We start from the raw sequence: 26,093 nt of genomic DNA, 5'->3' as shown, positions 1-26,093 counted from the left end.
ACCACCTGCTTTTAAGGCAAGACTTAACTAGTAGATTGTAAGCTCTCCGTAAAGTGATGCGTGGTCGCATAATATGACGTTTACCTGTATTGATCCAATAAGCAGCCTTCAGATTTGTACAAAGAAGTGTTAAAAAGCTGTGAATTTCAGTTTGATCTTGTTACGGTTAATGTTCAGACCTTGTTTGCTTACGTAAATGTCAGCTGTAATAAATTATATTCCCACTGAAATACGATACGTAATAAAACAAGATTTCATTAATGGTATATTTAGCCTATGTAAATAACAGTATTCAATAACTGTATCAAAAATGAATAAGGGACAATAAATAAATAATTACTTGTACAACAGGCTGGAAAAATAGACATTTATTCATTTTAATATCTTATATATATCGTATATGTTGAAACTTGACACAGAGCGGAGTACACAGGAAAGTGCACTGTTAGATTGGTTTCATGCTGAAGAAGCCTGTCACACAAAACATGAGCTCATTGATGTCATTAAATATCAGTCTGCTTTTTTATTCCATCCGTTACTCCTGGTCGGAGTCTTCCGTAAATATTTAGTTCATATGTAGGATTATGTCCTACCTAAGTTTAATGGTGCAACACTCAAATATTTAGTAGTGCGTAAATTGTGACTTAGTGCCCATTTACGCCACAACTAGGCTAAGTTGTAACGTATATATATAGCTGGTGCAACCGGCCCCAGGAGACCTGAGCATGAATGCTGTGTGCATTTTCCATTTCCCTTTTTGATTTGTAACTAGTAGCACCTAGCAAACATGCAAAAAAGAAAATAATTATAAATAACTAAGTTGTGTAATTTAATGAATAACAAGATATAGAAAGTAGTGTCCAACCGATATATCGGTCGGCCGGTTTATAGCCTATATATCGGTATTGTCATATATTTTACCGATATGCGCCGATATGAAAACTTTTTTTCAGAACATATAATGCAGAAAACAATGTTTTAGAATGGGTGTCATAGCGTAGTTTGTCCAGCAGAGCATGCTTCGACTCCATTGTTTACAGAGCTGAACTGACGGTGGCTCTGCAGACAGGGCGGAGTTCAGCGGTGTCTTCACGGTAAGTTGTTAACTAGTCTGTTAAATACATACTGGAAACTTAATAAACAATGACCCCATCATTTTCCCTTTTCAATATAACTAATATAATGTTAACCTTGTCCCTGACAACCATGCCACTCATGTCTGTTTGCTGTTAGCTAGCTATAATTTGTTATATATAATAGCTATTTATTTAATTTTTATTTATTCTTTATTTTAATGATAAGCATTTGACTGATACTAAACAATACTGATGTTTATTTAACTATTTATTGTATTTTTATTTATTCTTTATTTAAATGGTCAGCAATTGACTTATACTAAACATACAGTACTGATGTTTATTAAGCAATTTATTGTATTTTTATTTATTCTTTATTTTCTGTGTTCATTTCTAGAATTTGATGACAATGTATAATAATAATGTCAAATATTCTTTGATAAAAATATTTATTTAAGAAAGCAGCCTTCTGAGTACCTTTGCATAGTCATATTGGTGCAAAATCAGTGAAAAATCCACATAGAAAAGGTCTGTTTTCATTCCAGCTCAAAAATTAACTATATCAGCCACCATATCGGTAATTGGTGAATTTTCCCCCTCTAAAATGGTATCGGTCTCAAAAATCCCATATCGGTCGGGCTCTAATAGAAAGTCAGATTTTTTTTGTTGTGAAATTTTAAGTTATATCATGATATAGAAAGTACATTTTTTATTTTTATTTATTTTTATTAAATGTGTTATGTTTCCAGGAGTTTTGGTAAGTCATGTTATTGAGACGTTACAGACATTACAGCAGAAATTAGCTTAATTAATTCTGATTCAAAGCAATAGCCAAAATCATCCAATCACTGCCAACCATGTTAAAATAAAATGATACATTATAAATTCTGAATCTATGTATTTATTTCCATTGTCCCATGTTGAGTGGTCCAAACATCATCTGCAGCCTGAAACTGAACTTTTGTTTGGATTGTTAGGAGTGAATGCACTTAGCTGCATAGATAGCTATAGGATACTCCCTTACTCCCTATTTAGTGAATGACTTAACCTCCAGTGTTTTGTCTTCCTGCACTGGTGTGAGAACAGTTCAAAATCCACCTTATTTTCATCCTAACTCTCTTTATAAACAGAACAATAAACTCTCACACATATTGTGGATGGTGTCAAACAGCATTAACACGCATGCAGTTCTGTGTGAGATGATTGCGTATTTGTGCTGTGAATTACATTAATGGATGGTATGAAATGTTTTTCTTTTGGGTTTGGCCTGAAACATACTTCCATTTGACTTTCTTTTGTGAAACACAAAATGAGATGTTAGGCAGAATGTAAGTCTCAGTCACCATTCACTTTCATTGCATCTTTTTTTCCATAAAAAAAAAAAAAAAAGTGAATGGTGACTGATGCTATCATAATCAAACCATCATTCCATGAAGGAAAGAAAGTAATATTGGTTTGGTTTGGAAACATGAGGTTAACTATATGATGCCAGAATTTTCATTATTGGGTGAACTATCCCTTTTAAACCGTGTTCTATGATTGCTTCAGCAGTAACACCTTAGTATTAAGGAGGTGGTAAAATTTATTTAGATGTCTTTGTCATTAAACCAGATGTGTTAAGTAACTTGTTATGAACATATTAACTTAACTTATGTGCTTAGCAAGATTCTCTTTGAACTGTTTATCCACCATGAAAGTTATTGACTATAGTATATTGTCAAGTATAGAATAGAAATGGAGAAAACTGGTTGTAGAAGGAGACAGTTTACACTGTCGTCTGCTTTAGCACCCCTTGTGGCAAAGCTAAGAATAGTGCATATTTGTGCTACGTTATGAATTGCGGTCTGACACATTTTGATGTATGAAATCGAGCTTGTGTAGCTAGAAGCTTTCGTGTTCATGTACTTGCATAGAGCATTATTCAGGCCTTACATGGACATAGAAGGAGAGAGGGAGGAGAGAAGCTTGAGAACAGAAAGCTTGGGAGCGGAATTCCTCTTGTCCATACACACATCACTAATAACACACTGATCAAAGACATGCCTGCCATCTGACACCAGCAATGAGAGCAGAAGAGATGAGATCCTGACACACACACACGTTTCCCACTAAGACACACAGACAAACACACTGAATTCCTTCTTCCCCTAACACAAACACTCCGTCTCCCACGAACACACACACACTCTCTCCACATAACACACAGTAGCTCACTCTACCATGTGCCTGCTGTGAGAAGCTGAAAGAAAAAAGAGGAGAAAGAATGAGAGAGGGATAGAAAAAGAGGACTATAAAGGCAGGAGAGCATTCCAACATCAAAGCTCCTTGAGCTGCCCTATTTGTCTCCATATTTCTGTGTGTGAGAGGAAAAGTGGCAGTATTCTAGTCATTTTCTGCCGTTATTCCTCATCAGAGTCTTGTGTTCAGATATGACTGTGTTAAAACCTGCGGAGTTGCTGCTTTTGTTCTGCACCTGTAGTGTTTTTTAAAAGAGTTCTGTTGTTTTCAGCAGTTCAGACTAGCGAGACATTTGACATGGTCTCACTCTGGATTGTGATTTATTTTTGTTTTTAACAGTGAAAGGATGGCTTTAATAGTGGAATAGCAAATCTGTATCGTCATCCAAGGAACATGCCCAACATCCTCCTCAGGCCACTAGAGGGCAGCATTTGACTGTAGAAATTGGTTGTGTGCTGAAGGTCTGGTTTCTTTGAAACTTGTTAGTTGCCGCTAAAGGGTAATGGCACGCTTAAGATGGTTACCTTAGTGCTGTGAAAGCTCTTACAGTTGCTTCTACCAAGGGGTGTGATTAAAGGGTTAGTTCACCCAAAAATTTACTCACCCTCATGCCATCCCAGATGTCTATGACTTTCTTTTGCTGAACACAAGATTTTTAGAAGAATATCTCAGCTCTGTAGGTCCATGCAATGCAATGATCAGGCATTTTGAAGCTCCAAAAAAGGAAATAAAGTCAGCATAAACAAACCATCACACTTCAGTGTTTTAATCAATGTCTTCTGAACCGATCCAGTTGGTTTTGGGTGAGAACAGACCAAAATGTAACTACCTTTTCACTGTACATCTTGACAGCAGTCTCCTTGGCGATAATTATTTATTGATTAAACCGCTGGAGTCATGTGAATTTCTTTAATGCTGAATTTATCTCCTTTTTGGAGCTTCAAAGGCCCGATCACCATTCACTTGCATTGTATGGCCCTACAGAGCCGAGACATTTTTCTAGAAATCTTCGTTTGAGTTCAGCAGTAGAAAGAAAGTCACAGAAATCTGGGATGGCATGAGGATAAGTAAATGATGAGAAAATTGTCAGTTTTGGGTGAACTATCCCTTTAAGGTAGGAGTTAGGTTGAAGTTTTGCAGCATGAAGGTGCCATTTAGACATGACCCTGCTTAAAGGAATACACTAAAAAATATATAGAGATTTCCATTTCCCTGCATGTTTCTCGTGGGACTGGATAAGGAGAACAAGTGTTGAAATTAAGTGTTATTTTATACATTTTTGAGAAAAGGAGAATAGGAGAAGATTTCTCAGTGTTTAGTGTTCTATTAAATTGGTATTTAAAAAGAGTGTCTGTCATGCTGGAGTTTTTACCATTGTGGTCAAAGAAATTGAATCCCTGCGCTCTACCGGTTCAGGGTGCATAGATCCACACATTTTTAACAGTCTCAAAAACAAAATGATCCGCACTCTTTCTCAATTTCTTTATATTTTATTTATATTTTAAAGATATAAATTGTGGTTACAATTGTGGAGAAAAATGGCGCTTGTGCTTAGGTTGAGGATGGACTTTTCACTTTCAAGTGATACTTGATTTGAGTGCTTCCTTGCTCTGTAAGAAGTTGCTATTAAATTGACAGTGCAAAAGTTTCACTTTCCTTACACTTGCTCACCTAGCATATATTTATGTTGTTCCAATTATTTATTTTTTTATTAATCATAAGAAAATTTATTAAATAAACCTTAGTAAATTAAGTTTGACGAACCTTATGAAGTTGAGTTAAAACTATTATAGTACATTAATTTGACCTAATCCAACTTGTGATGGTTTAATGAAACTGACTTGAATGAAAGAGATTAAATAGCTTCTATAAACTTTCTATAATTCAGTTAAGAAAGGGTAATGACAAATTTTGAGTTTCACCCAAAAATGAAAAATTCTGTAATCATTTGCTCATTTTTATGTTGTTCCAAACCCAGATAATTTTCTTCTTCTTCTGTGGAACACAAAATGAGATGTTAGACAATGTTAGTGACTGACAGATTGACAGTGTTTTGTTCAGAAGAAATAATTTCACACAGGTTTGGAGCAGCACGAGGGTTGAGTAAATGGGAACAGAATTTTCATTTATTCGTGAACTATCCCTTTAAGGGGTGAAAAACTAAAAGAAAAAAAGAGAGAAGAATGTGAAGGAAAAAAGAACCTGAACCTTCTGAGGTTAGTTAGAGGGAAGAACACGTTTTAACAAAGAGGAATGATTAATTTCCCATTCATGTGGTCTGGATTTCAAAATCCTGTGCCGACCTCTCTGCATTTTAAACTGTGATCAGCTTCTTTCTTACCCATGTTTACTTTTCATTTTTTGAGCTTGAGCTTTAATCAGAGATTTCAGTGGCCAAACACTCTGAGACATTTTTTTCCTCCCCTTTTCTCCACAATTTGGAATGCCCAATTCCCAATGCGCTCTAAGTTCTCGTGGTGGCATAGTGACTCCAATAGTGGGTGGCGGTGGACGAATCTCAGTTGCCTCCGCGTCTGAGACCGTCAATCCACGCATCTTATCACGTGGCTTGTTAATGCAGTGATGTAGCGCATGTGGAGGCTTCACGCTATTCTCCACGGCATTCATGCACAACTCACCACGTGCCCCACTGAGAGCGAGAACCACATTATAGTGACCACGAGGAGGTTACCCCATATGACTCTACCCTCCCTAGCAACTGGGCCAATTTGGTTGCTTAGGAGACCTGACTGGAGTCACTCAGCATGCCCTGGATTCGAACTCGCAACTCCTGGGGTGGTAGTCAGCGTCTTTACTCTGAGCTACCTGGGCCCCCACTCTGAGACATTTAACAAATGACCAGGTGTGTGTGTGAGAAAGCGAGGAATTTGATTTCCATATTTCAGACCCATTTGTTTCCCCCTCTGTCATTCCATCCTCCTTTTTTCTTCTCTCACTCTCCCTCTCTCTGTCTGTCTTATGATCTGCTGCCTTTTGTGGACTTCGTCCAAAACATTTAAAGTCATTTCCACCTCAGTTGTCCTCTGCCCAGAGGATCCTCGCTGTGGCCTGTGTTCACGTCAGGAGTGTATTACGTGGGCTAGTGGTCTACACACTGTCCCTGGACCCGCATCTCTCTGGAGACCACACAGAATAATTCAGCCACCCAGCCAGGCATGCTGTGCAAAGCTGGTGTGGAGAATGAAATAGAAAAGTTTGTGTGTCTCTCCAGGGATTAATCTGAACTGAATGTAACCAGCTTTAAAATTTTTATTGCTGTTTCACTTTGTGTAATTTCATGAGTTCAGGGCCCCGAAAGCAGATGGATTTTGAATGAAATATTTACCAGTGTGCTTTTTATTGAGAACTTATGGAGTGTTTATTTTTATTTTTATTAAGTGTTCTTTAGAGTGTTTAAGATGATCTGTAGTTTTACCCTGAATTGGATTTACGTTTAGGTCAAATCAAACATATACATGTACAGTGGATAAACATTAGGGATGAGATGATATCACAACGAGGCAAAACTCTATATTTGGGAAATTTGCAACATTGTTTTCTGTCCATGTGATCATAAATGAAATGACCCGTCAAACATCATAATCCCTCTATCACTTGAATTTACCCCTACCTCACTTTTTTTTTTCTACACTGTTTACATGGTTCGCACTAGGGATGGGTATGAGTACTCAGGTACTCGGATGTGGCAGCGATGATCGATCATGAAAACGATGATCAATGGTGATCACGCATGATGTGACTTCACTTAATTCAAAATTCAGTGACAATTACCTGACAACTAAACACAAACGTGCTAAAGAGGGAGCTTATTTTTAATTTTGAGATTGATTATGTTGTGGTTTTGAGGGGTACATTTGAGGGGTCTCATAGCAACCAAACTGATATACAATGCTGCAATGCTATTAAGATAATCAAAACAAAGAGAGTATAATTATCCGTGTTTTGAACACCTGTCTCTGCAAAACATTTGCTAAACACGTTTTATTATAATTTAATATAAGAACTTCATTAATGGATATTATGCAATAAAAGTGAATGTTTGTTACTGACTGTAAACCTCCCTGCCCTAAGTGACGTAACACACATTTGCATCTCGACAAAATGGGAGTTGAAGATTTCCGCACCAGTTTCCAAGTTAGAAGTCTGACATAGTGTCATTCCGTTGCACTTTCCCCAGTTGAAAGGTGGAAATTCAGACTCTCCAGGTTGAATGGAATGCTTCATGAATTATCACAGGAACAGTACGGAGCATTGCGGCTTTTCCACATGAGCGAACACTTGGACACACACCAGGCACATGTGGCAGTGAACTCAACGCATATACAGCAGGTGAGTGTTTCAAACAGCTAGACAGAGCGCAGCTAAATGGAACAGAATGCAGCGTCCTTAAAACTGAAAGCGATTTGAAAATAGACTGTTCAGACAGTCACGAAAAAAACTGGTGCGCACTTACTAAGATTACAACAGTAACCTGAAGGAAGAACAGACAGACGCGTGTTGTGCACATTCTCTCATTGAGTTGGGCAGCGAACCTTCACATAATGACAAAATATGATGCATTATATTTTGATTATGAAATCTTTTGTACATTTTGTAACAGATTATTTTATAACAGCCTATAAAAATGAATAAACTATACACTGTAACAACAAGATGCAATTCAGCAGCCAAAGACGTTTGTCAGACATGTTATTATATATACAGTTATGTACATGTCATTGCCCCTCGAGTACTTAACGAGTAATTAGAGTACTCGAGTAGACAAAATGACCAAAATGCCCATCCCTAGTTCGTACAAGGTCCTTGAAGTGCTTAAAGTGCTTGAATTTAGCTTTTAGAAATGTAAGAATGGGAATACCTGGAAAATCACCTTGTTTTGTTGAAAAGTGCTTGAAATTAAAACAGACCATTAATTCCGTGTAATGTGTGTCCATCAAAGATTAAATCCACGCACTCAAATTTATTGAATAATGTGTCTTTTATATCCTTTCTGTTCTTTACAATCAGATGAAAAAGTAAAAAGAAATATTTTTAAGCAGACATGGCACAAATGCGATAAACAATCTGAGAGACTTCTCTCTTGTTAATAACCGGAACACTGTGAGATGCTTGTTGAACTCTTAAAGCGACAGTACCACTTTAGTGCTTGTCATTCAAATGAATGTAAACTCAATGTATTTACTTGTAAATTATACACATTATTTCAAACACTGAAAGCTCATATCATTATTATATAAACAATTTAAAATTCATTGATAGAATGTAGAGGTTTTTTTTTTTTTAAGTTGAAATGTGATTATATTAATGATGAAATACAATTATTAAAAAATAAAATATACACTTTCATATACTTTTTTCAGGATAGGGTCTGTTCATTTTATTCCTTGTTCTGCACCTGATCAGCCTGAATGTAGCCCACTATTTATGAAGGCTCATTTGTTTGTGATCTTTTCTTATAGAGAAAGGAAAATGAGAAACTCTATTTAAACTTTGAGCATTTATATTGTGTATTAAATAACTTTATTTTAATAAGAAATTGTGCATTTTGTTTAAACATTTTTTTTTTTAAATAAACAATTTTCTGTCCCACTTTTAAATGTTACATTTATCATTTAAATGTTATATCGAATTCAAATTATATCAAATTGTGATCCATATCATATATCGAACCGAATCCTGAGATTCGAACCGAGCCATGTTGTTCCATCCCTAATAAATATTAAATACAGTAAATGCAGTCTAAATATGGTGTGCATAAAAGCTAGTGATTTAAGTAAAATTCTTGACTGAAACACAAAATAAAAAAATTAGGTGCATTATTGCTGTTTTTTTTCTCCATGCTAATGTTTCTGTTAACAGCAAATTATTCAGTTAAATTAATGGTTTCTGTTAACATTTTTAGCCAAAATGATTCTTATTTTCTTGTCGGCTGAGAATGTAAAATGGCATTTTATTTTCATTTTTGAAAATTTTTAGTGGCTGAAATTTCAGTGCAGCCCTAGTAAAGACACTTTGTATTTTATCTTTGGCTAACTTTAACAAATTTTCAAATCATTTTATTATTTAAGCGGTTATCCCTAAGACATTTAAGGCAGTATAGCTCACAGCGTGTCACTCAATACACATGTTGCCTTTGCAACGTTCCAAAGTTTCCATCTGCTGATTTCTTGCTGGTGCAAATTAAAACAAACTTTAATACAATATGAACAACTACATTAAGACTGACAGCGTTAAGCTGAGATATTGATCTACCGTTTCAAGTCTCTGTATATATGTATACTAAATACTGGTGTGAACTTCTCTTACAAGACTGTTATTCTGGGGTATGAGGGATCTCACTGGTTTCAGAGGGGTGCACACACATCACACAGACTTTAGTGACTTTACTTTGAACAGAAGTCTCATAGACCCCCGGTTCACTATTATAGAGCAAACCAACGTGTACATACGTGTGTTTGTTTGACAGACGGAGGGGATTTGAGGGATATCAGGGATTGAGATCAGACGCAAGGCAAGGTCATCTCTAAGCCAATCTCACATACATACACAAGCAAAGATATCTGAAACAGAAACTGTCTTTGTTTTGCCCTTTTAGTGTTATGGTGGAGGTGGTGGAGGCAGGAATTAACTTGTGTGTGTCTGTGTTAATCCATTTCACTGCTTTTGCTGAGCATGTACATGTAAAGTGGCCTCAAAGTATTTGTCACTTTGGTCACATGTAAAAATGTATTAATGTAATTTCATTAGATAACATATAAAAGTGGCATTCACAGTCAAAACTAACTTGACTTTTCTTAGCCCTGTTTTTTCAAGGACTTTTTATGAGCTGGTCCAAATTAAAATTTTTGTGAAAACATAAAGTCAGTTCCCCTCAAGTCAACACTGGTGCTCTAGCAGAGTAACCACAGGTGTACTCATCCATATATTTGATGTGTAGTGTTTGTGTGTGATCCTTCATTCCTCTTCATTCTTCCTCACCTGCCACTGCTTCTCTTGATCTCCCTCTGTCTCTCCTTTTCTCTGCTGCCGCTGTCTCTCTTTCCCTCCATCCCCTCTTCCGTCCCTCCCTCTCTCTCTCTTTACCCATCTCTGCTTTATTTATTTTTCTGTTTCTTCTTAAGATGGTGCCTGCTGATGGAGACAGATCTTTGATATTCCTCAAAGCCACATATTTATCCACAAGCTTGACCCAGGTGTTCTCTCTCTCTCTCTCTCTCTCTCTCTCTCTCTCTCTCTCCCCCCTGCATCTCTGCAACACTCTGCATCTCTTACTCTTAGAAGCACACATTTCTCAAACTTCATCTGACAAAAGCAAAAGAACAGGAGAGTTTTTAACATCTGCTTGTGACTCTTCGCTGTTGAATGTTTTGGTTGATGCAATTGAAAAAGGTGTGATTAAAGCATTTTTGCCGTTAACGGGACACATGCACTCACATATGCAGACAATTCTAATCCCTTTGTTTTTATTTATCTTTAGCTAGCATTACTTTATCTCTGTTTTTGTTTTGCTTTGCAAGTTTCGGTTCGTGAAAAAGCGGAGCATAAACATGATAAAGGGAATAGGAGTTGATCACGAACTGTGGCATGATCAGTCACCTACTACAGAAACAGTTCATATAAATATACAACGTTCACCCAAAATCTCATACGGACATCTCAAAATGGTAAAAGGGACTGGCAAAAGAGAGATAAAGGAGGATGAGCCTGTAATGTTTCATATGAAGTATATAAGTCTATATAATGTTGCTGTTTTGTTAGTCCACAAAAAGTATCAGTACTTCTGTACTAAGTCTATATCAAATCCAAAATACTAGGAATGCACTAATATAGACATTTTTACTGATACAGAGAGCTGATAATTACCTTTTATTATGGCAGATAACTGATATGATAGCAGAAATTATAAACTAATATTGTTTCTTTCGTTGATAAAAAAAAAAGTGTTTACACTAAAGTTCTGGCCTTGAAAAAACAAATCATAAACCTAATAGAGGTCGAACGATAGTGGATTTTGCCGATACGATAACTAAGGTGGTGGAAAAGACAGATAACCGATCAATTGGCTTATAGGTTTTAAAATCGATTCATAGAATGTTACAACATCTTGTTAGTTGGCACAGACATAGAGGCCAGAGTACAAAATGTATAAATTCCCAGATGTAGTTTATTTTTCAACCAAAATCCCAATTATAATCAGATAAAAAGAAGATTAGGTGCATAACGTGGGACTTTTAACACTAAACAAGCCTGATACACACCTGGGACTCTTATTTTGAAATGACAGACTTGGCTCTGTTACAATGCTCTATTTTTTAATATTTACTAAATTTAGGTTTTTGTAGCCTGTATGTTGTTATTGTTCACAATATATGAAGTTGGAGACTCAATGTATGTGCTGACAAGGGACGCAACCATAAAGTCGCATTTTTATTCTTTTCAAAATAATAATAATAATAAAAAAAGATTGTGTTTTAAATGGTAGATAGCAGTTTCTTCTGGTTTCTGTTTAGTCATCTAATTTTAGTTATTTATTGGCACATAAAGAAATTATTAATATATTAGGAAGAAGGAAATAACAATGCACACAGTAGTCCAGCAACCACTGGCAACATGTGCACATTAGCAGTCGCATTTTCTCACAAAAGACTGAATGAAACTGTGCCCTTGTGTCTTGAGAAACTAATTGGGCAAACGGCCAAACATTTTTATTTTTATTTTTTTTTTTTAAGAGTCTGTTTAAAAAAAATTGTGTATATGCCTTGGAATCAAGAATTGTAAAATTTTGTGGTTTTGGTGGCATTTAAATTGTGAAAAAAAGTATGATGTCTGTTAAATGGCTGTCTGTTTCGGTACAGTTTGATTTTTAATGGGTACCCCATAAATTAGCCTCTCTTTTAAACTCTTTAACACCATGAACTGAGTGTGATGGATTAAACCTATTATGTTGGTCTTAAACAGTTTAAAACACAAGAGCCAACACAGATAAGACATTCAAAACCTGTGGAATTGCGCTTCTATAGAACCTGTTCTATGACAACATGACAGCAGCACTTACACCAGCCTCTCTGATCTAGAGATGCCTTGAGTTCAGAGTTCTGACAGATGGCCATAAACATCTTGAATATTGTATTTTGAACAAAACCCTGGATCTGTGCGGAGAGCACAGGTGAATTAAAGTAATAGTTCACCCAAAAATGACATTCATGCCATCCCAGATGTGAATGTCTGTCTTCTGCTGAACACGAGTACATTTTAAAAGAATATCTCAGCTCTGTAGGTCCATACAATGCAAGTGAATGGTGGCCAGAAATTTGAAGGTCCAAAAATGCACATAAAGGCAGCATAAAAGTAATCCATATGACTCCATTGGTTAAATCCATGTCTTCAAAAGCGATATAAGTGTGGTTGAGAAACAGATCAATATTTAAGTCCTTTTTTATTGTAACAGGGTACACACGGGTCCTTAAAAAGTCTTATATCTTAAATTACAAGAAGTCTTAAATTTCGTTTGCTGAGGTCTTAAATTTTGGGCCGTGAATAGAGGAGACACTTAAAACAGCAGAATCTACGAGAGTCAAAATCATTCTCTCTCTCCCTCTCTCTCTCTCTCTCTCTCTCTCTCTCTCTTGCATCCATCATTTAGCAGCTGACAATTGAGTTTAGTGTGAGCATGTGCAGGGAAGCACATTTTTACTGAACTTACAATGTTACACATGTATAAACCCATTAATCCGAAATGCAAATGGCATTATTCTGCATCTGTGTAAGCGAGCGATGCGCTAACACTATTGCTCCTGCTTATAATCGACAAAGCTCTCAACGTTGCAATTTGCAAGCACGCGAGGTTTGAGCATCTTTTGACGCCTTTCAAATCGCGGCACTTCCTTATTTTACATCACCTTTGACAATAATTATAAAGCTAACAGAACTACTCAGCTGCGGAGTTACACTTGTTACATCTCTCATCTCCATTTCTTTAGAGCTCCATCTGACATATACAGGTATTTTCTCTGCCATCTGAATCAGTCAATTTTAAAATTTTTGTAATATACAAAACAATAATAATATAATTATATAAATATTACAATATTAATAATATACATTATATATATTATGTATATTTAATATTGATATATAATCCGTTTTCAATATATATCATAACAATTATGCAGCACAGTTCTCTTTCATTAGGGAGTTTTAGTCACCATTCACTTTCATTGAATGAAAAAAAAGATGCAGTGACAGTGAATGGTGAATGAGACTAAAAGTTTTGCTTAACATCTCCTTTTTTGTTCCACGGCAGAGAAAAATTCATACAGACTCAAGGGTGAGCAGTGATGACAGAAATTTCATTTTAAATGAACTGCCTTTTAACTACCTGTTGAAGTATTTGTTAAAGGTATCTGCCAAGAAAAAATACACTGTATAAATGTTATTCAGCACATGCTAGACTTTATTCACAGCAGCACCATCTTTAATTTTTTATGGGAATGATAACGAGGCTTGTATTAACTTATTTAAAAAAAGAAAACACATAAATGCACAATAAAATATAAAAAATCAAGTAGCAAGTAGCCTCAGTGGTTTTGTATTTACCTGCTAATTCATTATTTAATGTGTTTTTTAATTGCAAAAGTGGTCTTAAATTTTCTTTTATTTGGTCTTAAGTCTTAGATTTTATTCCTTCGAACCAGATACCCTGTGTAAATCTCCACTTTCACTTTTACTTCCACATTCTTCTTTTGTTTTTGGCGATTCACATTCTTCGTATATATCACCACCTACTTGGCAGGGAGGAGAATTTATAGTCCATAAAAATAGATTTAACCACTGGAGTCGTATGGATTACTTTTATGCTGCCTTTATATGCTTTTTGGACCTTCAAAGTTCTGACCACCATTCACTTGCAATGTATGGACCTACAGAGCTGAGATATTCTTCTAAAATGTTCTTGTGTTCAGCAGAAGAAAGACATTCACATCTGGGATGGCATGAGGGTGAGTGAATTATGAGAGAATTAGCATTTTTGGGTGTACTATCCCTTTAACCTGACAGTGAGACAGCCATTGAGAATGCAGCAGGTCATGTCATGATGTTATGGACCCACCTTGAAATTTAGCTGGTGCTGGCTTTAGTGTAGTTGTGTGTGTGAGTGTGTCAGTTTTTTGGTAGCTGGTCTTCTGGTACACACACACCTATAATTCCCCTTCTTATCTGCTCTAAAATGTTTTTTTCCAGTGGTTAGCTTATGGACTTAAGTCGACAACTGCTGCCCAGGAATTACTGATGATGACTGGGTTTCTTTTATCAACTCTCCGCTGTCTCAGAACACACACACTGGTGCACACACTCGCACTCAGCGTTTTTCCACCCAGTACTGATGATAACTGTCTCTTTTATACCTGTGATGGGCTCACTGGGCATTAATTTAGGTTAGTGCTGTAGATATAATTACAGCTGTGTGTGTGTATGAGGTGGAAACTGATGAGCTGGTACCTTTTAAAAGTGGGATGTTGTGAGTTAATCCAATAAATCTGTCTCTCTGGTGTGTGTTGTGTGACGTGTTTGTGCTTACCTGTCTCTCTGGTGTACATTGTGTGTATATGTCTCTAGTGTGTGTGTGTGTGTGTGTGTGTGTGTGTGTGAGAGAGAAAGTTGGTTTTTGTTGTTTACAATCAAAAGTTTTTGATATTTTTTTAGGTTACACACTAGTAATTATGAGGTTATTATACTATAAATGTGGTTTATGAGGACACCCCTAGTGTCCCTGTAATTCAAACAGCTTTAAAATCATAATAAACAATGTCTTTTTTGAAAATGTAAAAATGCCAAAAGGTTTCTGTGAGGGTTAGGTGTAGGGGTAGGGGATAGAATATATAGTTTGTACAGTATAAAAATCATTATGTCTATGGAGAGTCCTTGTAATGATAGGAGTACCAATGTGTGTGTGTTTGTGTGTGTGTGCTGGAATGCTACAGTATCGGGGAGCAGCATTTGCTGTGGTCAGTAGGTGGAGCACAGACCTGACTGGCCCACAGCTGATAACAGAGAGAGAGATGGGTGAAATTATGAAAAAGGGATGGATAGAATGAGTGGTGATGAAGAAAATATTAAATGTTTTAATTCTTTAGAAGGGGCTTTATAACTTTTTATAATATATCAAATTTTGAGGTCATTTTAACTGTAGTAAGCTGATTTTAGTACTGTCCCTCAGAAATCTCTCTTGTGTGACATTATCAGCTTCAGCTGCGTGACTGAGACAGTTTGCTACTCTGCTATATGCGTTTGAGAGAGTGTAATGTTACATTCGTTCATTTCTAATTTCACTCAACACTTTTTTATTTATTTATTTTGTGTTGTATTTTAATGCATTTTAATTTAATTATTTAAAAAAATATTTTTTATTTAATTTATTTGATTAATTTTATTTTATCAATACTGCTTGTTTGCTTCATTTGCGCTTGTTGTTTTACTCTTTACTTATTTTGCACTACTGGCTTTTTTCAGGCCAATAAAGCACACTAAAATGTATTATTTAAACGTACAGTATGCGTGACGCAAATCTCGCTTCAGCGGAGTGCTCGAGCACTGAATGTGCGCGGCACGATTTTTCTAACCGCATAATCTTTGAATGCGCATAATGTGCATGTGCCTGGAATTATTTGCACTAATTAGTGGGTGGGCACCCAGAGGTGGAAAAAAAATTAATAACAACTACTCTCATTGAGTAAATTTTTCTTTTTTTAGTATAAATAAAAGTACTCTTATTTGAGTCGATTAAGTTTTATTTATTTTCCCTCACAGTTACAAAGAAAAAAAAATTACGTAACATCCCTGAAAGTTCAGCAAGTTATATGCTAAGCGCTAAATATGCTTCCAAACTGAACACACATCTTCGCCGCATAACGGAAGTCTGCAGGGCACAGCAGCATGCTCCAGACATAGGATAGCGTGAATCTCTTGTGTGGTTCGATACCTCTAAGTTTCACTCTAACACCGCAGATCAAAAAATTTGCGTGATCCATTTGAATTCTGCAGAGAATGCTGATCTCTAAAGCGCTATGGAGGAAGTTAGACATCTGAAATGGCTAGACAGCCTCGACATTATAAACTGCACTGATGAAGAAAAGAGGAGACAACACTGTGCGTCAACATTAAATACAAGCCAAGGCTTTTCAAACTACACATCATTACCCTTATTAAAATATATCACCTTTTTACTGTGGTTCTCTAAGTGGGCTGGTACTCACTGAAACACTGTACCAACAATAATGTGCAATGCTTTTCACAGTCTGTAAGAACTGTACACAAGAACTGTAATACTTTAATCTTCTGCATATTCCATCATCTTATTCTGGAAAGGAAAGGTTTGTTCAGATATGATTGGACCGACTGACTGATGTGTTAAACAACTGATCAATCTTCACTTGTTTTTAAGGTAGGCTACATTTTAATTGTTAAACATCTCGTTTACTTGAAACTGTCTGTCTCGAACAGTGTTTTTAAATATCTTAAAAAAGATAAGACGCCTTAACCTTTCAGGTTCTTTATCATAATCATGTTTTTTGAAGTTAATATCAATTTCTGTACAATACTTGACAGTAGGTACAGCACGTCATGGTAAGAAATACTGTATTTTTACATCTTCTAAAAGAAAAACTATGCAGAATAGTGTTCAGTGTTACATGACAAGCTTTTCTTAAAGAGGCAGTGACCATATTAGTGTCCATAACAGTTATGCAGAGTTTTAAGAGACACTTTTTAATCGATCAAACAATACACTTATGTCAAATATTAACCAATATATACATACTATATATAGGCTGCTATACACTTCCATTCAATAGTTTTAAAACACAGAAATTTTGTTTTTGAAAGAAATTGATGCTTCTATTCACCAAGGATGCATTAAATTGATCAAGATTATAATAATTAATATTTATTAAAAAAAACATTTATAATGTTACAAATTACAATTTAAATAAATGCTGTATTCTTCAAGCCAACTGTTCATCCAATAATGCAAATGTTTAGCATGTACTGTTTATTGAAGCTGCTAGTTTAGGCCCTGTGAGGAGGCTATTTCTTAAACTAGAGACTTTGATGTACTTATCCTCTTGTTGTTGTGCATCTGGGCCATCCACTTCCCTCTCTGTCCTGGCTAGATCCAGTTGAATTTCTTCTTTCAAAATAAGTGCGTGGAATAGCCTTCATCTCTTAAAAGAACGAAAGACTGATGAATTTCAGGAGAAATTTTAGAAATTTTGCACACTACCCCAGCAACTTTCAACTGTTCTAATAATACGAAAAAATACATCAAATAATGAATACCAAATTAGCACATTTGAATGATTTCTTAAAGATTGGGTGACACCATATGTTATACAGTAGACTGGAATGACTGCTTATTATTAATAATAATAATTTACTGCATTACTAATGTTTTTGGCATCAATCAGTTTTAACAGAAGCATTAATTTATTTCAAAAATTAAAATTCCTTTGTGTTCTAAAACTTTTGCACAGTTGGTTGTGTGTGTGTTTGTGTATGTATTAGTGTTGTGAAAAGTACCGGTACTTCGGTACCAAGTCGATACTAAAATAAAAAAGATGTAGCAATACCAGTGTTTCTGCAGTACCAGTAGTACAGAGCACCGACTCTATCTGGTACCAGCACACAGGATGACTGACACATGACAGCTTTAAAATGCTCACAGGCTTTGTACTCCTTTTACACTGAAATGGACAGTTAATCAAATTAAAATCGTGACATGTCCTATAGTGATTTATTAAACCGCTAAAGGCTGCAATCTTAGTGTGGAAGAGATGCGTACTTTGAATGAATGTATAAATCCGGCCACTCATACACTGGAAACTCCACAGACATTGAGAATCATTCACGAAACGTTGTATCAGATGACAGAGCAGAGCACTAATCTACTGTGAACCATCACAGCATTTGTGCTTTAATCTCAACTCAGCTTTATTTATATCGCATTTAAAACAGAGTTGACCAAAGTGCTTCACGGTCATACAATTTAAAACGTAACATTTAAAAATTACCATTAACACAAACACCAGCAATATAAAACACAAAATACAAACACTCCAAAACTGTGTCCTACATTTCATTTGTCAGACTCAAAGGCCAGTGTAAAGAGATGAGATTTCAGATGTGACTTAAAAGTCTCAGTGTTTCAAATTGTTTATCTGGTGTGAAGCTTCCAGCAAAACATACATGTCATAATAAAAGCACATTTCAAAATATAGGAATTGTGACAGAAATATATTACTGCTGTATAGTAAAATTTAATATCCACTGTAATGATAATAATAATAATAATAAAACAATATATCACAAGCAAGACTGCTGTTGAATAAAAGTTTGGGGGAAAAAATGCAATGACATGTTAAAGTTCTATTTTCACTTGTTAAAACTTAATGATTAAATTAATTGAAACTCTAAAACATGGAGTTCTGGAAAATCATAATAATAGTAACAAAAAGGAAAACATGATTTGGTAAAGAATAAAACAGATTTCAGTTGGGTGCTACTTAAAAACACTTAGCAATGCACCCTTGATTGGAAAAACACATGAAGGAAACATGCATTTATTTTAATTTATTATTTACATTGAAATTTAACTTTTTAAATAGGCTAAAGGGTGTGTTCAATAGCACATTGTCATATTAGCATATTTATGCTGCGGTACCGAAATTGGTATCGAGAACCGTGAAATTTCACTGGTATCAGTACCGACCACTGAAATTTTGTCAACACTAGTATGTATGTATGTATGTATTTAAAGTTGAAGTCAGAAGTTTACATACACTTAGGTTGAAGTCATTTAAACTAATTTTTTAACCACTCCATTTAATATTAGCAGACTGTAATCTTCAAGCACTCCTGAAGACCTTGAATAGCTGCTTCAGGTGTTTAATTAGGGTTGGAGCTAAACTCTGCTGGACTGTGGCCCTCCAGGAACTGAGTTTGACACCCTTGCTTTAGACAATTAGCCAATTAGCTTCTGATAGGAGTTGTACTGAATATGTAAAATTGTGACTTCAACTGAGCATATATAAATACTTTGTGTATGTATGTGTGTGTGTGTGTGTGTGTGTGTGTGTGTGTGTGTGTGTGTGTATATATATATATATATATAAAAAACAAACTACTTATTTACTCTTTCTTGAGTCATATTATTTCTCAGTACTTCTACCTGTACTCAAGTGAATTATTTCTTTAGTAGCAGTAGTTTTACTTAAAGATTTTCAGTATTCTTTCCATCATTGTTGGTGCCTGATGTTTGTCCTTTATCTGAGAGACTGAAAATAACTGTGGGTCATGGGTTGTTTGTGGAGAAAGCGAGGGCAGAGAGATTTATTCCCTGTTTTCTATTGTTATTGTTTTGTGTGTTTAATCACCAGGCGGTGTCCCAGCATGGGTATGATGCCGAAACATCATCTCTTGGATTTGAGCAAAGCTTTTTGTGAATTCTCTTTCTCTCTCTCTCGCTCACTCACTCACTCACTCTCTCTCTCTCTGAAGGTATTAAGCTGGCATCTTCTCTTCCTCTCTTTTATAATGGGCTGTTATTGTTTTGGGCTCTTTTATTATTTTGGTGGTAGTATTATTTTTGATTTCCATAAGTCTTGGTCTGTTGGCTTTGCTCATCTTTTATGTTCAGCTGGAACAATGGTAATCCCCCAGCCACCGGCCCTACCCTCAATAACACAGTTCGCACAAATAATGACACTACCTCTAATCTGTGTGTGTGCACCCCTTGATGACAGTTGGGGAAAATCACATTTGAATCACAACAGATGAGTGATGACAGACAGAAATAGGCCTTCGCTAATGCCAACTAAAAATTGTGTCATCTATTCTCTGTCTGTTCTTTTATATATTTATATTCACTCTGCATTTATAAAGCAGCTAACAACTGACAACTATTGATGGAAAAACCCATTGTGGCCTATTTCTTTGACAAACACCCTCAATATTGTTATATTTTTTTTCATAGAGCTGTATTTCTGATCTCCTAGCATCTCTCTCTTTGTCTCCTCTCTGTGTTGCTCTCTCTTGCCTGAGTCATAACAGAAAACCCTGACAAGCACCAAAAGTCCAATACAAGTAGAGGGGGGCACTTTTACTGATCATCCCTCTTTCTTCACATCCTCTTTTTCTATTTTAGAGTATGTGTGTGTGTATGTGTGTGTTGGGGAGGAAACCCCACAGCCCTGACCCCCACCCCCCATACTGGCACCAGCTGTGGATCAATACTGGAACAGCTGGGACCACCACCCACCTAAATTGGATGGAGCTCCCGGTTGCACCCCTCTCTTCCTCACACTTCCTGGGAATGTCACTCAAAGGAAGTTTGAGGTTCACTTAGGTGTTATAGCCTGCTGGGGATTGATGGTGTTTTTCCCTAATGGACAGACACACACACACATGTTGGTGCAGCTATCCTCATGAGGTCTCTACACAGACAATGATTTTTATACTGTACGAACTATAGATTCTATCCCCTACCCCTAAACCTAACCCTCACAAAAAAAAAACGATATGCATTTTCAAAAAAACATAGTTTAGTATGTTTTTTTTAAGTGATTTGAATTATGGGGACACTAGAAATGTCCTCATAAACCACATTTATAGCATAATACCCTTGTAATTACCAGTTTGTTACCTAAAAAAAAATGTCCTTTGTAAACCACCCAAACCCTCCCACACACACACACACAGATGGAACATTTTTAATTCTAATTAAAAAAAAACTTCCCCCCTCAATTTGAATTTTAAGTCTGACATGATCTATGCTACAACATTAGATTATTGACATGTTCACAAAACAAACATTTAAGAACAGGACATAATTCGTTATACATTGAAAAAATTGTGGAAAACCCAAACACAATGCTGCCCGTAGTCATACAGAGCAATGTCAAAGACAAACCGGAAAAGATGTTTATTGTCTCTAATTATTGTTTATAGCTTCAGCTGCTCATTGTAGTTGTATTAGTGCCTTGCTTTTATGATTTATAATGCAATGTAGACTGGGTAGCAATATTTTAGGTTAAAATGGATGAAAGTAGATATTTTAAGTGCTTACAGGTTTTCACCATTTTAAATCTCCTTTTAGCTGTTTTGAAGTTATTCACTTACCTAAATAACTTAAATAGTTTTGCAGTGTGACATGCATTTTTAAAAGTTCTCATTTATTATAACCAGGGACTAAAAACAAAATGTTTTTCATTTCAGTTCATTTTGAGCAAAAACAGTATTTTTTCGTTCCGGTTCAGAAGTTCCACAACCTCCTTTCCAAAAAGTTACCTGTTAGAACAAAATAAAAGAACAGTTAATAATGTTCTTTTTAAAGTGACTGTACTGTGCGCTAAGGGATGGGTGATGTACCAATTGTAGTGTTGCCATATCTCGCAAGAGAATCAAGCAACATGGTTTGGAAAAACAAGCTTAAATAAGCGATTATATTAAGGTCAGGAGTTTTTCTCCTGTGTGGTGGATTTATCGACATAGAAATCATAACAAGCAGTTAATTAACAGTTAATTATAATTTTAATTACAGATCTGTTTCTCAGTCAAAACCCGGCAGCATCAAATCTGTATTAATGCATCATATCTAACAATAGTTCAGTGTAGACTTGGAAACAACTGAGAAATGTACTTTTTACCTCTAACAATGTTTTCCTTGTATCTGGGTTAGCCGTGCATGTATAAGTAGCAATTACACATAGTTGATAAAAAGGTCTTCATTCAGAGAATGCAACATCCACAACGGGAAATTAGGCAAAAAATTTCCTTCAGGATCAAAGCACATGTTTAATTTTTTCGGGCAACATGAAGTGGTGTAGTTCCAGAAATTTACTGTGATAAACCCTTTGGTTTCATGAAAAAATTATCGGAACAAAATTAACTGGTTATAAATGGTTACCAGTATTTAAAAATAAATTTTTCATTCTGGAACAATTGAAAATCTCTTTGTTCCGGTTTTCAATAACATTCTACTAAAAATGTAGTTATTTTTCGGTTTTCGTTTTAGTTCCTTGAACTGTTTTTAGTCCCTGATTATAACAGCATATCATAACTATGCAAGACTTAGAAAATGCCGTTTAATGTAGCTTTAAATTGAGTTTAGCACCCTGTGCCACAGGGCACTGCTGTCACTGGCTTATGTCATGTCAACTGCCCAATTGCAAATCTAGTATACAGAGTGTTTGTATATTGTTTTCATTTTCTTGTTAATGTAATCTGCACAAATGCAGTGTACTAACCATTGAACAGTGGTAATAACTTTCAGACATTTTGAAAATAAGAAAATGGAAAGAACAAAGCTGAAAAATAGAAAAGAAATAAAGAAATTGAAAAGAAAATAATTGTCTTGATTTAAAAGGTCTCAAAAGTGGTTATAAAAAGAAACAATGTATTCAGATTTTATTAGACAAAAACATGTCACTAATGTTAAATATTTTGCTCTTAAACACTACTGTTATAACTATGTAATAATAATGTAGTAACGTCTCAGTAGAAGAATGTAGCTGTGCTGAGGTCTCCTGTTTGTTTGTGTGTGTATGTTAATATGCCCTAAAGGGACCAGAAGGGGGCAGCATACAGTCACCCTGGCACCCTCAGCTCTCCTCTCAGCCAAGTATTTAGTGATTCTGTGGGTACAATAGCTGTGTATTGATAGTCATATCCCTGTGATAAATTAAAAGTGTCTTATTGTCTATTTTCATTTTACACATTGTCATAACCCTGGATGGTAAACTGGGCTTCTGATTGACACCAGCAGCCAGGGAAAAGAACACCATCATTGTTTGCGCTCGTCAAATCTGTTAAACCTTATTCTTCCCTGCATATTTGCATATTCTTAAGTATTTTTTCGTAGAAGGACTAAATCCTTCTTAAGTGTTTGATGCATTTTGAAATTCATTCATAAAGGACCTACATGCACTATTAGCTCAGTATAATGCCAGTGCATAATCTTGCTGATAAGACGTGCTTTGGAGCGCTGGATTCTTCAGGGATGACATGCTGTATTTCCAACCTATTCAACAGGGGCTCAAATGTCAACACAAATGTCAAGTGGCTTCTTCGGCGAGTGGTTCTGAATCTTAGATGCATTTTTTTTTTCTTTTTATCATTTTCATTTACTGAAGGACTCATGGAGGACCATCTCCTGTCCCAGCCAGAGTGGGGGATTGTGGGTAATTTGTCTGGGTGTGATATTGGCAGGATGTGAGGAGCTGGCAGTGTTGTTGGTTTGATCAGGTCAGGGCTTGGTTGGTTTACATCTCTGTCTGTGTTTCAGGTGTCGACACGTGGTATGTTTGCGTCGCTCATAGGCGGTCAGCAGATCAGTCGCCTTCAGCAAATGGGAATAAGGCTGTGAGGGTTGGCGTGTCGTAGGATTTTTATGTGTGTATGTATGTGTGTGGAGTTGTATTGAGGCATATCTGAGATGAAAATAGAGTCGTTCTTCAGCTCTCTGCATCTCAATCTTCCCGAGACCGCTCTGATAAGGGCTCCTCTTTTCCTATGGGACCACTGATACATACGCGCACATGCGCATGCGCGCGCGCACACACACACACACGTACGTCTGTGAGTGAGATTTTTTTATCTGGACATCTATACATACTAGTCTCTCCACATCCACACATACTGACTAGTGTATGAATACAGGCTATTTGAGAGGCATGCCGTGAGTGTGTTATACACATTTTATTTCTGAGAGAGAACTGTGGAGAGGCTGTGACATGGCCTTCATTTCTCTCTCTTCTCATTTCTTTGCTTATTTTATTTTGTTTTGCTTTGCACAACATGCCTGATGAAAAGTAAAGACAGTAAATAGGCCTACATCATGTATCGCACCACAACAAAGGCTCAAAAGGAGGATGCTTGCTAAACCAAAGGCAAAACTATGGCCTGGAATGAGAGGCATGTATACGGTCTTGCATTCCAACAATCTTAAATTCGTTGATCATGTAATGATCAATATTTTAACTTTTTTGTGAATTCTACTGATGCTTAGGTCAACTTTATTTGGGCCTGCATTTATTCATTTAGCAGATGCTTTTATCTGAAGTGACTTATAAATTAGGAATACAGCATAAGCAAATAATCCGAATGAGGCAATAATATGAGAAGTACTGCAATACAGAGTTTCAAATTGCTCAGAGAAGTACTGTACAAGTAGAGAGGAAGGTGAGAGACAGTGGTTAAAGAATTAATATTGGGATGGAATGGAAATCGGAGGCCAGAATCTGAGCATTTCTATGTATCAAAATGTTTGCTTTCTACACTTTGAAGACTATGCCTGTCCTTTGACCTTCAGGGGGCGCAATTGACCATTTATGAAAGGGCCTGTCTAATCTGCTGGTGTAAGAGGTGATGAGCTAAAACTGAGTTTGTTTATTTGAATTCTGTAGATAATGAAGTCCCCCTTGTTCTGATATGAACTTTTCTGGTTGTAAAAAAATGATTGTAAGTTTACATTTTATAGATAAATTCAGTGTCATTCCATTTGCTATTAAAGGAATATTCTGGGTTCAATACAAGTTAAGCTCAATCAACAGCATTTATGGTATAATATTGATTACCACTAAAATACATTTTGACTTGCCCCTCCTTTTACATTTTGACTTGCCTCTCCTTTACATTTTGACTTGCCCCTCCTTTACAAAAATCTGGGTTACAGTGAAGCACCTACAATGGAAGTGAATGGGGCCAATTCATAAATGTTAAAATACTCACTGTTTTAAAAGTACAGCCACAAGACATAAACAGTATGTGTTAACATGATTTTAGTGTGATAAAAATAAAATAGCTTACTAACCTTTTCTATGTAAAGTTATAGCCAATTTTACAACTTAGTTGCCATCAACAAATCCTAAAATGTTTAAACAACTTTACAGCTCAAATATAATGTTTTAACAGAACAAATAATGTAAGTCCTTTTATACAATTATAAGCTTCACATTAGTGCCTTTAAACACTCCAAAAATTGACCCCATTGACTTCCATTGTAATTGCCTCACTGTAACCTTGATTTCTGCTTTTTCTTTTCTTTCTTTTTTTTTTTTTTAAGAAAAGGAGGGACAAGTCAAAATAATTTTTTGTGGTAATCAATTGGCCACAAATGCTGTCGTGTGATTTGAACTTGTATTGAACCCGGAATATTCCTTCAATTTTAGTTTTCTGGTAAGGACAAAATTTAACTTACTGATAGTACCAATTGAGACTGTCTAACTAAACTTGTACGCACATGCACCAGAAGTGCTGGTTTCCCAAATGTGTGTGGTGTGTGTGTGTGTGCTCTGTACATGTTAAAACAGGTGAGGGTTTTACCCGTAAGTGTTAGGACTGGCACTTTTCATTCATTCTTTTGTGAATGAAATGTACAACACTGTACATTTATTTTTTTATTTACATTTATTTTTTAAAAGTATCATATTCGGTATGTATAAAAACTGTTTGATGTATACAGTTGTGCTCAAAAGTTTGCATATCCTTGAAGAATTGGTAATATACAGTTGTGCTCAAAAGTTTGCATACCCTTGGAGAATTGGTAATATATGTACCATTTTTAAAGAAAACATGAGTGAGCAGGCAAAACACATTTCGTTTATTTCTTATGGGATTCATATTCAGCTGTAGGTTATAACAGAATGGCACAATCATAAAACAAAACATGGCAACAAAGAAAAAAATGAAATGACCCCTGTTCAAAAGTCT

General features: G+C 35.8%; 1 protein-coding gene across 4 annotated transcripts in view; it reads left to right on the top strand.

Annotated features, from left to right (window-relative positions):
- LOC127455592 (EH domain-binding protein 1-like) overlaps nt 1–26,093 on the top strand; it is a 201,184-nt gene that overhangs the window by 43,155 nt on the left and 131,936 nt on the right. The window lies entirely within an intron of this gene.

Source organism: Myxocyprinus asiaticus, chromosome 17, assembly GCF_019703515.2.
Source record: "Myxocyprinus asiaticus isolate MX2 ecotype Aquarium Trade chromosome 17, UBuf_Myxa_2, whole genome shotgun sequence".
In the NCBI taxonomy this organism is placed as follows: domain Eukaryota; kingdom Metazoa; phylum Chordata; class Actinopteri; order Cypriniformes; family Catostomidae; genus Myxocyprinus; species Myxocyprinus asiaticus.
Note: the sequence above shows the minus strand (reverse complement) of the source record. Positions and strands in the feature narration are given on the sequence as shown.